Source organism: Aotus nancymaae, unplaced genomic scaffold, assembly GCF_030222135.1.
Source record: "Aotus nancymaae isolate 86718 unplaced genomic scaffold, 86718_ANA_hifiasm-v0.15.2.pri h1tg000010l, whole genome shotgun sequence".
In the NCBI taxonomy this organism is placed as follows: Eukaryota; Metazoa; Chordata; class Mammalia; order Primates; family Aotidae; genus Aotus; species Aotus nancymaae.
Window position 1 is genome coordinate 53,415,397 of NW_026988421.1, and position 14,655 is coordinate 53,430,051.

Sequence of the window (14,655 nt, forward strand, 5' to 3'; positions counted from 1 at the left end):
CATTTCTTTGTAACTCTAATTCTTTATTTAATAGAACTCTTATGATCCCAATGGCTTTTTTCCAATTCTAACAACCTATGTTTCTAAAAGGAGAGAATGTATTTAGGAGGGAGGGAGAAGGAGAAGGAAGAGAAAAGAAGAGGGAGGGGGGAGAGAGACTTCTATGTATAATATAACTGAACATAATGATATCTTTGTAGCTTATAAGGAACTCAAAACACTTTCACATATTTTAGTACCTTCATTCTCGTACAATATGTCTATATATTATCACCATCACATTATAAATGAAGAAACTGCAGTGTAGAAAGTTTGTAACCTGCCAAGGTCACATAGCTAAGTCATAGAATCTAGCAATTTTACTGCCAATATGAAATAGCATTCTCTGGATTATGCTGAAAAGCCAATATATTAAACACTCTGAAAAATTCTATTGCTTAATAATGCAAATAGAAATGTACTTCATGTTATGCAATCAAAGAGTTATTTGAAAGATATAAATCAAATGCCTTTAAATCAGATCCTATTTGTCAGTGGCAAAGCTTTAATTTCAGTTAGATCTTCAATGAGTGATAGCTCCTTTAGATTTTTTCCTGCCTTATTTCTATACTTTGTCTCCAACCTTTATCCAGTTATTCAATGCACAATGAAAATTCATATTTAAATGAACCCTGCAGTGAATCCACTAAAAATTCTGTGACTACATATTCATAATGAAATTCATTTATTCTACTATACCTCTATATGCTAAAGTTTCTGTATATATTAATTGTGAACAATGGTCTCCAATCTAACCTCCTTGCCAAGGTTTTAAAAATTAAATGAGATACCTGTGACAAAACTTGAGCCAAAGTTAAATACATAAGAGGCATCATCTCTTTCATAAATCCGAATTTTTGCTTCAAATTTGTCCTCATTATAGTTTCCTAAATGATGAGTGGTATTATTCTATTACCAACTGATTTTGGTAAAATCATAAATCTTCTTTTAATATCATACGAACTGGATTTCGAAAACTGGTTTTAAAGCTTCCAAAGTTTTGACAGCAAATAAGTTTCACCCTATAGGAAAATAGGGAGCTGTCCTTGAAAGAGAATAATGGAATCAAATCTGTTAGCAATAATACAAAGATAAAAATCCTGGTTTCTATTTTTAACAGAAGCCTGGATCCGTGAATACTTACGCATCTTTGTGTGAGTGTGTGTTTATATAGAGAGAGCTTCTCCTTTTAAAATCTCAATTGTAAAATAAAATCAGAGACCTCACCCCTTTCTTCTTCTCTCTTTGTTTCCCTTTTGTTTCCTGTTCCAGAGGAATTATCTTTTGCAGGGTTTCTTGATGGCAGACAAATTTGTTTCTCAAATGGAGTATTGGTTTTTGCAGTGCTGCTCAAGGGCTCCAGGAGATCAGAATGCCTGTTTGCTTCAGATATTCCAGTAAAATTCGACTTCCCTCAGTCATATATCTCTCTGGTTACTGCTTAGCTATATACATTTTGACAAGGAGAAAAATAGTCTCAATTGTTAAAGCTTTTTGGTATTAAGAGTTTTCTTTGACTGCAGCATATGGATATATTTAGGCTGAAATCCTTCACACATTTTGTTCTCAGATTATAATTACACTTGCCAAATCATTAGGCATACCTAAGGAACAGAGAGTATTGTTATTAAAAGGGAAAAATCCCCAGGGATATAGAACCTACATACATACATATCCTGTAACTATATCTATAGCTACATACATGTGTGTGTGTGTGTGTGTGTGTGTAATGAGCATTTACAATGTTTAGCAAAGGACTGTTCTCCAAAATGACTCTGTTAAAACAATCACATCTCACAAACCTCAGACAGCGCTAGTGTGTTGGGTTTCTAACCCCTGGAGAATATGGCATTGTGGTTTACTCATGATAACCAGAGATGGTGGAAAAGTCAAGTAGTTGGCAGTGGATCATATTTCTGTAATAATCTGATACACATTGTACATTGATTTGTTTCAGATTTGGCACAAAATTAAGCAGCAAATATAGACATTTCTTTAGCTGTCTGAAGCTAGGTTTGACCATGAACTTCATTCGGATGGTATTTTTTCTTATTTAAGACTAAATTTCAATGGGGAGTCAGGAGTCTATTTGCAAAAATTTCAACCTCCAAATTTACGGGTCTGGAATTTTGGTCTAAATCCAAATCTTTTGGCATTTAAGTTCATTCGCCTTTGGCAAAAAAAAATCTGTTTTTAAAAAGAAACAAGTCATAAGAGAACTTTATTAAAAAAGTTTCAACCAGTTGTTTAAAAAGGCTATTTTGATGATGTCAGTGCAAGTGAATAAAAAACACATGGATGTAAATACCTTTAAATTATATAAGCCTTTAAAAATTAAAGTAACTATGTTGGGAAAATGTGTTTTAAGTTTATTAACTTGAGTATCATTCTCCCATGGTCTCTAAACAGCTTTTTATTAGGAAGGACGCTACAATCATTTGCTAAACTTAAAGACAAATGAGAACATAGTTCAGTAACAGCCAAGAACCTTGTTTGTGAACCTAAATGGGACTGGGTCCCTAACAGTCAACAAGAAAGCTCATATAAATCACTTCCTCCTCCTTCCCCAGTAATACGGCAGTAACAGTGGGAGAATGAGTGGTCTACTTTCGACTGGCAACCACACTCTCTGTGATGTTGTATCTCCTGCTACTTAAATGTTTATTTTCCTATTGTGTAGACAAAGCCCTAGTATTCGAAGAGCTGTTGGAGTTAAACCAATTATTAAAAGAGATCTGCTAATATAAAGATCTCTCCGTGTCTTCTAAAAATCATGGGCTTATTCTCTAAAACTGAGGGGGGTTTTAGCTTTCATAAATTGGACGGGGAGACAGACTATAAACAACTTTACTGTTCAATTCTTAAGGCAGCATGATACCTCTTTGCAGAAGAAGATGTGGTGAAGTTTTGACAAATGAGTACATTCATACACGGACTCTATAACAAAAGCATTTTGAAAGCATGATTGATGCCCCAAAATAGTCATTTCTTGTTCTTAATTTGTTGAAAAATAAAAGTACGTGTCTTCACCTGCTAGTTCCTTGGTCTTCTCCAAGCTGTTTCTTTTATGACACTGTGATATGAGGCTGGGACTCTGAGGCCTCAAATAGAAAATAGCAAATACCAAATCACATCTGTCCCACTCATGTCCTGATACATTTTTTGAATGACTGTAAACCACTAGATTCTACCTCTGTAGTCTTGGGAAATTCAGTTCAATCTTTCAGGAATAATAGCGAGACTCACCCATATTCTCCACTTCACAGAATGCCAGATCTTTGCAAGTCTGATGAGGGAAAATAGAGTTATTATAACTGGTGTTGCTTGTAAGTGCTGTGTTTTCCACTTCTAGCATAGGTAAATACTGGTACATAATAGATGCTTAAGAAACAATAGTTATTATTTCACATACATTATTTCATTGATTATTTGCGACTCAACTATGAGGTAACTATTTCTAGTGCTGTGTTGCAGATTAAATAAACAAGAATCAGAGAGGAAACATGATTTGCTGAGATGACATACAGGTGACACACATGAAAAAAGTCATGTCTGTCTAATTCTAAAGTACGGGCTCTTCAAATTAAAAATATTGACAAGAGGAGCTAAAATTAAAAAGACCAAGAATATAAGAACATGGAGCAATTGGGCCTTGCATACTCTGTTGATGGGAATGTAAATTTATACAACTACTTGGAGGACTGCTTAGAGGTTTCAGCTAAAGCTGAGCATCTTCACAACTTACATTCCCACAATTTTATTCTTAGGTACAGCAATAGAAATGCATACATAGAATCACCAGAAGACATACACAAGAATGTTCATAGAATCTTCATATAATTATTTATAATTGCCCCAGAACTCAAAACACCCAAATGTCCAAGAACGCTAGACTGCATATAAAGACTGTGTTATATTCATGCAATGGAGTGCTATACAGCTGCAAGAATGATCTAACTACAGCTAAAGTCGACCACATGGATTAATCTCAAAGACATAAAGTGAAGTGGCAGAAGCCAGAGATGTTTAAAAAGTACTTTCTATAGGAGTCCGTTTATATAAAATTCAAAAACTGGCAAACATCATCTATTATATTAGTAATTAGGATAATAGTCACCATGGGAAAGAGATAGTGACTGGAAGGAAGCATGGATTATGCTTCTGGCATAACTAGAAATGTCTGTTTCCTGATATGAGTGTTAATTTCATGGGTATGTTTACTTTGTAAAATTTATTCAGCTGTACTTATGATTTTTTCACATTCCCACACAGTTTCCTTACAAGATGCAGTTTAGTTTCTTTTTTTTTTTTTTTTAAAGCAGGTTTAGGTTCACAGCAAAATTAAGAGGAAGAAATTCCATATACCTCTTGCTCTCATACATGCATAGCCTCCACAGTTATCAATATCCCCCACTTTGGGTGATACATTTGTTACAACTGATTCATCTACAGTGACACACTATTATCTCTCAATATTCATAGTTTACATCAGGGTTCATTCTTGGTGTTGCACTTTCTATAGGTTTGGACAAATATATAGTGACATTTGTCCATCATTGTAGTATCATATAGAATAGTTTGCTGCCGTAAACATCCTCTGTGGTCTGTCCATTCACCCCTCCCTTCTCCCTAACCCCTGGAAAACACTGATCTTTTTATTCTCTGTATGGTTTTGATTTTCCCAGCATGTCATATAGTTGCATTCACACAGTAAGTAGCCTTTTCAGATTAGCTTCCTTCACTTAGTAACATGTATATATGTTTCCTCTTGTCTTTTCCTGGCCTAATAGCTCATTTCTTTTTAGCATTGCATAATATATCATTGTCTGGATGAACCACAGTTTCTTTATACACTCACCTACTGAAGGGCATCTTGGATGCTTCCAAGCTTGGGCAATTATGAGGAAAGTGGCTATAAACATCTATGTGCAAGCTATTGTAATGAGATAAGTTTTCATGTTTACATAAGTTTTCAATTCTTTGAGTAAATACCAAGGAGCACAATTGCTGTATCATATGGTAAGAGTATGTTTGAAGCAAACCACTAAGCTATCTTCTGAAGTGGCTATATTCTTGTACTTCCACAGGTAATGAATGTGACTTCTTGTTACTCCATACCATTGACTACATATGACTTTGTCAGTGTTCTAGAATTGGGCCATTATAATAGGTATGTAGTAATATCTCATTGTTTTGATTTGCATTTCCCTGGTGAATATTACGTGAAGCATCTATTCATATGCTTATGTGTCTACATCTTCTTTGGTGAAGTGTCTGTTCATGTCTTTTGTGCATTTATTAATTGGGTTGCTTATTTTTTTATTGTTGAGTTTTAAGTGTTCTTTGTATATTTTTAATAATAGTTCTTTATCAGATGGTTTTTTGCAATTTTTTTTGCAGTCTGTGGCTTGTATTTTTATTCTTTGAAAGTGTTTTCACATAGCAGAAAATTTAATTTTAATGAAGTTTGGCTTATCAGTTATTTATATCATGGATCATGCCTTTGGTGATTCTGTCTTGTCTAATACATTATTGCCAACCCAAGGTCATATATATCTTCTTCCACATTATCATCTAGTTTTAGAGTATCGCATTTTATATTTAAGTCTGTGATCCATATTGAGTTAATTTTGGGGTATAAGCTTTGTGTCTACAGTTTTTTTTTTTTTTTTTTTTTGCATGTGAATGTCAGTTTTTTTTTTTTTTTTTTGCATGTGAATGTCCAGCTGTTCTAGCACCAATTGTTGAAAAGACCCTCATGTCTCCTTTGTATTGCCTTTGCCTTTTTGTCAAAGATCAATTGATTGTATTTATGTTAGTCTGTTTCTGGGCTCTCTGTTTTGTTTCATTGATCAATTTGTTTATATTTTTGCCAATACCATGCCCTCTTGATCACTGTGCTTTGTAGTAAAATTTGAAGTTGAGGAGAATCAGTCCTTCAACTTTGTTCTTCTCCTTCAGTATTGTATTGGATATTGTGTGTCTCTCCATAAAAATTTTAGAATCAGTTTGTTGATATACACAAAATAACTGCCCAGATTTTTACTAGGATTATATTGAATCTAGAGATCAAATTAGGAAAAACTGACATCTTGATGATATTAAGTTTTCCTATTCACCAGCATGAACTCTTTAACCAGTTCCTTGATTTTGTTCACCTGAGTTTTGTAATTTTCCTCCTATAGACCTTATATGTATTTTGTTAGATTTATACCAAATTATTTCATTTTGAGGGGTGATAATAGAAATGGTACTGTATTTTAATTTTAAATTCCACTTGTTTCTTGCTATTATATAGAAAAACAATTAATTTTTAGATATTAACATTGTATAGTGCAAACTTATTATAATTACTTATCAGTTCCAGGAGTGTTTTTCTTGATTCTTTGGGATTTTCTACATAGAGAATCATATAATCTGTGAACAAAGATGGTTTTATTTTGTCATTCCTCAATCAGTATGCTTTTTGCTCCCTTTTCTTGTCTTTTTGCATAAGTTAGGACTCCCAGTGCAGTGTTGAAAAACAGTAGTGAAAGAGGAAATCCTCACCTTGTTACTGATCTTAGTAGAAAAGCTCTAGTTTCTCACCTTTAGGTATGATGTTAGCTTAGGTATTTTGTAGACATTATTGATCAGGTTAAGTAAGTTCTACCTCTTTTTCTAGCTTACTAAGTTTTTTTTTTTTGAGATTTTTAAAATCATAAACATGTGTTGGATTTTATCAAATGATTTTTCTGCATATAATGATATAATAATGTAATTTTTCTTCTTGAGCTTGTTGATATGATGGATCCCATTAATTGATTTTTGAGTGTTGAGTGAGCAAGTTAGCCTTACATACATTTGATCATGGTCCAAATTTGTTTTTCCATACAAACTTTACTCTCACAAATTTAAGACATTACACCCTCAGAAAGAGGACTGTGAAACTGGTATACTGTAGAGGACAAGCATCCTCTCACCCCACCTGGTGGGACCACACTGATGTTCCCAAAGCCAGTCTTGAGCTGTGAGAGCACAGGTTATTTCAAATAAGCTCAGACTTGGGATTACTTCCAGGTGTACAGGTATTAGACAACGATATGTTGCCAAAGCAAGAGAGAAAATAGCATAAAGCCATCTTCCCACTGATACAGCATCAGCTATAGAAGAATACAACTTCAGTCATCCACATGTGAAAATGCTTTTCAAATTTTGAGACCACAAAAATTCTGACCAATTCACTAGTTTGTCCCCTTTCTACTAATATGATTGAGCCCTGGAGCAGCATGCCTCCTGGCCCCAAGCTGTCTTGATGACCAAAAAAATCTCATACATGGCAATTAGAGCTGAGTGTTTAATCTCAGAACATCTCAATCTCCAAGCCTAACAAAAACTTTCCCAGCAAGGAGAGGCAGATCTCAATACATTCTATACTTGTTATCTGAATTCTTTTTGGCAGTGCCGAGCATGTGGCCACAGCCTAATTTGCATGGTTTATATGTACACCCAAGTCTAATTTGGAATCACAAGACCCCAGGGCCCCTGATGCTAAATAACCTGGGACTTCCATCTGTAGCACAGCATATGTTAGTCTGATGCAAAGTAAAAATGGGCATGAAATCCAAATCTAATTATAAATGTACAGTCAGAATGTCAGGTAAATTATACTTTCTACAAGGAAATTATTACTTTAGGACTCAGTGAACTTTGGCATAGTGGGCCATCTGCCCTACAGCGTCCTCTGCCTGTAAGTACCCACGTGGGGCTTCACCAAGTGAATGTTAATTTAAGGAATTTTGGAGCCCCTAACAAGTATTTGTGCTGTATGTAGAATTTCTCTAAATTCTATGAAATATATAGGGACAGACAAATGAAAGCAAAGTTTAAACACATTCAATATCCAATTGCATCTTATGATTATGAAATTCCCTAGGGCAGGGTTTTTCAAACTAGAAGTTACAATTCATAAATAGGTCATGAAATCAATTCAGAGGGTCATGACTAGCACTTTTAAAAATAGAAATAGAATTAATTAGAAAATTTAAGAATAAGCTACTTGTGTGCTGATTGTTACTTTAGTTTAGAGCAGTGTTTTATTTTGTTGTTGTTTGTTTGTTTGTTTTGATTTCATGTGTATATGTGTACCTACCAAATCAGAATGTATAATGTGTTTCTAGCTGGATGGCAGTTTTGAAAAATTCGAAAAGCACTGCTAAAAGGTGCATCATGAATAGATGTAATGTTATAATTGCTATAACCTTATCATTGCAGTAATTTTATAGCTCTTTCACTTAACTGTATCAACTCTGTACCTGACATGTGCTAGGCGCTGAAAATAGAGCAGTGGATGAGACCAACAAGGTCTTTGCTTTCATGGAACGTGCTTTCAGAAGGGAGGTATGTGTTAAGCAATGAATCAAGCAATTAATTGCTTATGCAATTACAATTATCACAAGCTGCACAAAGGAAGCAAATTTAGGAGTTACAAGAGGGAATGACAGGGGGACCTGACAGAGATTTTAGGGGTGTCAGGAAACTCTTCTTTAAAGAAGTGATAGCTGAGCTTCTGATAAGGAATGAAGGATGAGTCAGAATGAACTAAACTCAGTCTCAGAAACTTCAGCTATTTCAACATAACCTCTTGATGTCCCAATTCTCCCATTGGTTCATAAAGGCATCTTTCATACCTCATTTGGACCCCAGAAAAGTCCCTCCTGACATGGAAAGTGTTCAAATTAATGATGCATCCTTGCACTTTCTTTTCACAGCCCCTCATTCTCTATTCAGACTGATTCCTACTCACTGGTACACACTGGCCTGTGAAGTCACCATCAGAGGTACTTTTCAGTGAGTACGTGGAGGAGATAAGAAAAAATTCTGGAGCTAATGCAAGAGACAACTTTTGAACTATTGGCTATGTGTTGACCAGCTCTGTCCTCCTTACTGCCCCCGCCACCCGATTGCTGCTTCTCTGAGAATCCTCTATTCAAGGGAAAGAAAGGACCACATGATACCCACTTTGCCTCACAGAAGACCAATTTCAGCTCTTTCAATTCCCATGACTCTTTTTCTAACTCAGATGATGAAATGGCCAAAACAAATCATATAATAGATTTCTTCTTGGGGTGAGCAGTGCATTTGTTTATAGAAATACTTTGGAACCACTGGTTGGGATGGTACTGGGGCGATGGCAAGTTGCCAGTCTGGTACAAGACACTTAATCACTTTCTGTTTAAGGTGATTGGCATCATGCCATCCACTTAATGCCATTCCAAGCAGTGGTTCCAAAGTATTTGGAAAGAAGAATAACTTTTCTTTCAGTGGAAAATTTGTATGGATGTGTGATGGTACAGACTGGGACAGAGTCAAAGGGCTCTGTATAATAGAGAGAAGTTGATGTTCCCTGGAGGAGATCCAAGAAGCTTCATGCTATATAGAAGAAAGATAAGAAAGAAAAACTCTTGGGGCTCCTCTCTTAGCTTTTGGTCCTTGTGAATTTCCTTTACCTGTGAGCTCATCTGTGCATTTAAAGAGATGTTTACATCTTATCTAGTATTTCCAAATGTTGGCGCAGGAAGGTTTTTCACAATACCTACGTTGGCATACTGCAGCAACAGAAGTCCTTAGTATATTCAAATTTTGAGTAAATGCCATTCATTACACTGTATATACAGATTATATTTAGCAACAATATATTCTTCTTCCATTATTCAAAATGTAATTTCTAGGATAACTGTAAATCTCAGCAGCACAAGTGATATTGCTACTTCTCTAGAATGTGTGTGAAATGTATTACTAAGGAAACTAGGAGACAGCACATTAATGAACCAGCCCAGTCCTCTAGACCAATGATCCTCACGTTTTGACCAGATATTACAGGCTTTAAACTGCGAAGAGTCCTCTACTCATCTCCAAAAGAAACAGAAATGAAAACGAAGGCAATTTTGGAAAGAAAATAGCCATCTTGTATTGCTTCCTCTCTCTTACCTTGGGGATAATCAAATAATCAAAATTGGTAAAAAAAAAAAAAAAAAAAAACACAAAAACAAACAAACAAAAAAAAACCTTTCAGTTGCTAAGTTTTTAACAGCTTTCAGACAAAAAGAATTCTGAAAGAAGTTTTAAAAGAGATTTAAAATTGCTTACTATGGGGAAGGTGACACCTCTCTTCCACTTCGCACCTCCCCTAAACACTTTAGTGAAGTGTACATAACTCCCTGATACTTCTGCACGCATGTGTTCTTTGTGTGAAAATGCAAAGGTGCTGAATTTGTGTCTCAGAGGGTGCAAGATGAAAACAAAAATATAGAAGCCAAAAGATGAAAATAAAAAGCTACTTTTAATTTACCCTCTAAATGAGAAAGTATTTTCTTCTGTAGCAGCATCAAGATAGAGACCTCACTTGACTTTTTGTTTTACTGACAAGTAACAGTTATATTAAATCATATACATTAGCTAGTCTATGTCAAGGATCAGTGAACTGTTTTTGTCAAGGGCCAGAAAATAAATCTTTAGGTTTGGGGGCCAGATAGTCTGTGTTGGAACTCCAGTAGTCTCCCGTTATCCATGGTGTCACTTTCCGAAGTTTCAGGTATCTGTCAACTGCAGTTGGAAAATATTAAATGGAAAATTCCAGAATATGAATAATTCCTAAGTTCCAAAATGCACGTCATTCTGTGTGGTATGCTGAAATCCCTTGCCATCTGGCTCCATCCCACCCAGGACATGAATCTTCCCCTTTTCCAGCCTATCCACACTGTCTACACTCCCCATCCATGAGTCCCTTGGTAGCCCTCTCTGTTATCACATTGACTGTTTTGGTATTGCAGTGTTTGTGTTCTATTTTACTTAATTATTGCCCCAAAGTGCAAAAGGAGTGATGCTGGCGATTTGGATATGCCAAAAAGGAACAGGAAAAGACCTCTTTTATGTGAAAAAGGGGAAAGTTCTTGACTTAAGGAAAGAAAAAGAAAATTATATGCTGAGGTTGCTAAGATCTACAATGAGAATGAATCTTCTATCTGTGAAATTGTGAAGAAGAAAAAAGAATTGTATGGTAGTTTTGCTGTCTCACCTAAAACTTTGTCATAGGTACGTATGTACAGGCAAAAACATACTCTACCTAGGTTTCCTAATGCTCCATGGTTTCAGGCATCCCCATTCAGGGGCCTTGAAACATATCTCCCTGCCTCTTGGATAACAGGAAGACTATGGGACTCAACTCTGCCATTGCAATGCAAAACTAGCCGTAAACGATATGTGAACAAATGTGTGCCTATTTTCCAATAAAGCTTTATTTGCAAAAACCCGTTATAGGCTGGATTTGGCCTGCAGACCTTCAGTTTGCCAATGCCTAGTCTATGTAAAAAGGCAAAACCTTAATGGGGAAAGATCTGCCTACACCAATTTTAGGCTTTCTCAATCACTGTTTATTTACAAGGCAATTTTTGTAATTTTTCAGTGGTTTGTAAACACATTAAGGACATTATATATTCTTTCTTTACTCCCTTCAGCAAATAAAAGCTTCAGAGTGATTTTCAGTACTGCTGTGTCTTTTTTCCCTTTTTCTGACAGTTGTGCTGATGTTACTGTTTTTTAAATAATCAATGTTTTTCCCCAGAAGGAAAACTGTACATCTGATTGCCATGTGTTGTTAGAAAGGAAATCAAATGCCCTATGACTAGAGAGTAACACACTGACACAAATCTAATCAGGAGACTGCCTGTGATTCAGAAGGATAACATTGGCATTCACTAGACCTTATCCCAGTGAGTCCAAAAATATGCCAGTCAAAGACCTATATGTTCACTTAATATTTTAAAATTCAAATTTGCTTTTCAATTAGCAGAGCCTCCACTTACAGCTCCAAAAAGAATGAGTTTGTTTTAAAAACTCATTGTACAGATTCATGGATCTGCCAGGCCTTGGAGGCCACTGGTCAGCTCACCAGCCCATGCCATCCCCCATGCCCACTTGCACACTTTCGGTGATGGGGGTCTATCTTTGTCCTAGCTCATTCCTTCTGTGGTCAGGCCACCATTCAAGATATCATTGCTGCATGGGAGACTTCTGCCTTATTTCCAACTTTTTCTGCCCTCTGAGGCCACAGTACTTTACTTATCTATTCACACCTTCCAGGTGCAACCCTTCAGATATTTGAAGATAGCTACTCATCTTTCATGATTATTTATTTCTCAAGGCCACACATTATCAATTTTTTCCAAAGTTCCCATATGACATCATTGAAAAGAAGAGTCTCTAACTCAGACATCAGCATGGGTGAGACATCTAATGTACACAAATCCCATTTGTTGTGCACGTTGGATGGGATTGAAGTGAGCCAGAGAGGCAACGCCCCGGGAAAGAGGCAGATGCCACCCAGCACCTGCCATTTGTAGCCATGTGGAATGTGGCGGTCAGGGCTGCCAGTGATTTATTTTCAAACAACCTGGAGATCAAGATTTCAATTTGAAATCTCCCAATTTTTAAATGTTGGCAACTAATTCAGAAAAATATTTAAACACACTGTAAGCCAAACGAAACACATATGTGGGCCAGATTTGGCTTATGGGAGGCTAACTTGCAACCTTAAGTTCGGAGTCATCTTACCATCCTGGTCGCCATATTTTTTTGCATATTCCAGTTTAGTCAGTTGTAACTTAAGGAACATGAACCATCAAAAAGAAAGAGAGAATTAATTAGTTGAAAGGAAAACAGAGAACCCGTAACTTCAACACAGATGAGCTCCAGCGATCAACTTTACTGCATAGTCAAAATTTAGGTCACAAGTAACATAAGGTTACGTTTTTAACTTTCTAACTATTGTGAACTCTAAAAGTAGAGACATGTGTTAACAGTTGATGTGATAGGTCGACAAGAAAACATACTGCTCTTGTCTAAAAGAGGTCTCCTAAAAATGGGAATAAAGCAGTAAAGTAATATAATATAAAGCCATTACCAGACCATATGTTTGTGATATAACATGAGGCATTTTCTTGCCAGGATATCACATAACCATGGCACACTGCCACTAACTTCACTCTCTCTACCGTAAAAGAAAGAAAGAGATTCAACAGACATTCTTGGGATAAATTAGGTTAATGTTTTATTATAAGTGTTTAATTTATAAAATATATTCCTGGAAGTGCCACCCACCAGAATAAATAATTTCATCATTGGACTGAGAGGATATTGTTTTGTCATTTCTAAGTCTGCCCTTTCTATGACATGTTGTTTTATGGATTTTAGAAAGACATATCTGGAATACATTTTCGTTACTATGATTCTTGCCCTCACTAGTGTGTGCTGGTTTTCAAGCCAGTTTGCCCTTTTCCCCTTATTTCCTCAAGAATCTGTTAGGAACTTAATTGAAAGAACAAAATGAACTCTAAGCCCCAGCTGAACAGTCCCTGGTGTTAAGGTTAATCCACCAGCACCTTATCTAATTGCTGACCTCTTCCTCATGGGAAGGGTGGTCTAACTATCTGCAAGTCAGTCACCACCAGAAAAGTTTATTTTGCCCAAAGCTGGCAGCTCATAAAGAAGGGAGAAAAGCAGAGTTACTTCGTGGAATATCCTTTAAGCTACAAATTCATTAATTTCAAAATTGCCTCTTTTTTGCAGTTCAAGCGAGCATCTTTAGAAAACAGTTTCTGGAAATAGAGTTCCAAATATATATTACTGAAGACAATTACTGAATTAAAAATTTGGGCATACCTTCTAGATGTATATTAAGAAGCTATTTCAAATAAAATATTGAAGTTGTTTTGTAGAGACAAGCTGGTTTTAGAACCCAAGAATATTTTGTTATTGCTAGAGTTAGTCTTTGTGACTATTTAAAGAAAAAAAAAGCATGCCAAGAGAAACTATTTCCACTTAGTTAATAGGGATTAAGAGATTTTTACATGTATAGGAACTAAAGTGAGCCAGAGAGGGAACACCCCAGCGAAGAGGCAGGTGCCACCATCCAGCATCAGCCAGGCAGTAATTAAGGCAATACCATACATAGTTGTAATATACAGCCCGTCTAGGAGGTTAAGTCTAGAATTAGTAACACTGAATCGGAGACTTAGAAGGAAAAGTGCTCATCTTCTTGTTTTATGTTAACCCTCCTAATGAGACTTAATCAAGAAGAATAAACAAATAAAATCCAGACAATTGAAAAGACAGACAAGGGTCCTTATTTTCACTTTACTGCTACCATAAATCTAGCTACCTCATAAATTTACCCTTTTAATGATGTTTACAGTCCTTGAAAGTTTAGATATTGCTTTCCAATGCATGTGTTTCATTTAATCAACTATGAAATGTAGCACAGATATTTCCTGCAAACGTTGATACCTAAAGAAAGTGCATTAAGCTATAGTGTGCAACTTCTATCTCTTTGAATATCACCTTCCAATTTTCTTAATCTCAGACTCTAGTCATTCTTACACTGCTTATGAAACAGTTACTATCCTGAATGAAGTGTTTCAAAAGTCTTATAAAGTATAGGCCATCTTAATGTATAATTGACATGGAGTAGTAGCACTTCGCCCACATGCTTCTCTGTATTTCGGGTGCACGTTACTCTAAAGCACCTGATATAGAACAAGCCATGGCATTTGCTATCTTACCTGCTACTGCCAAGACATA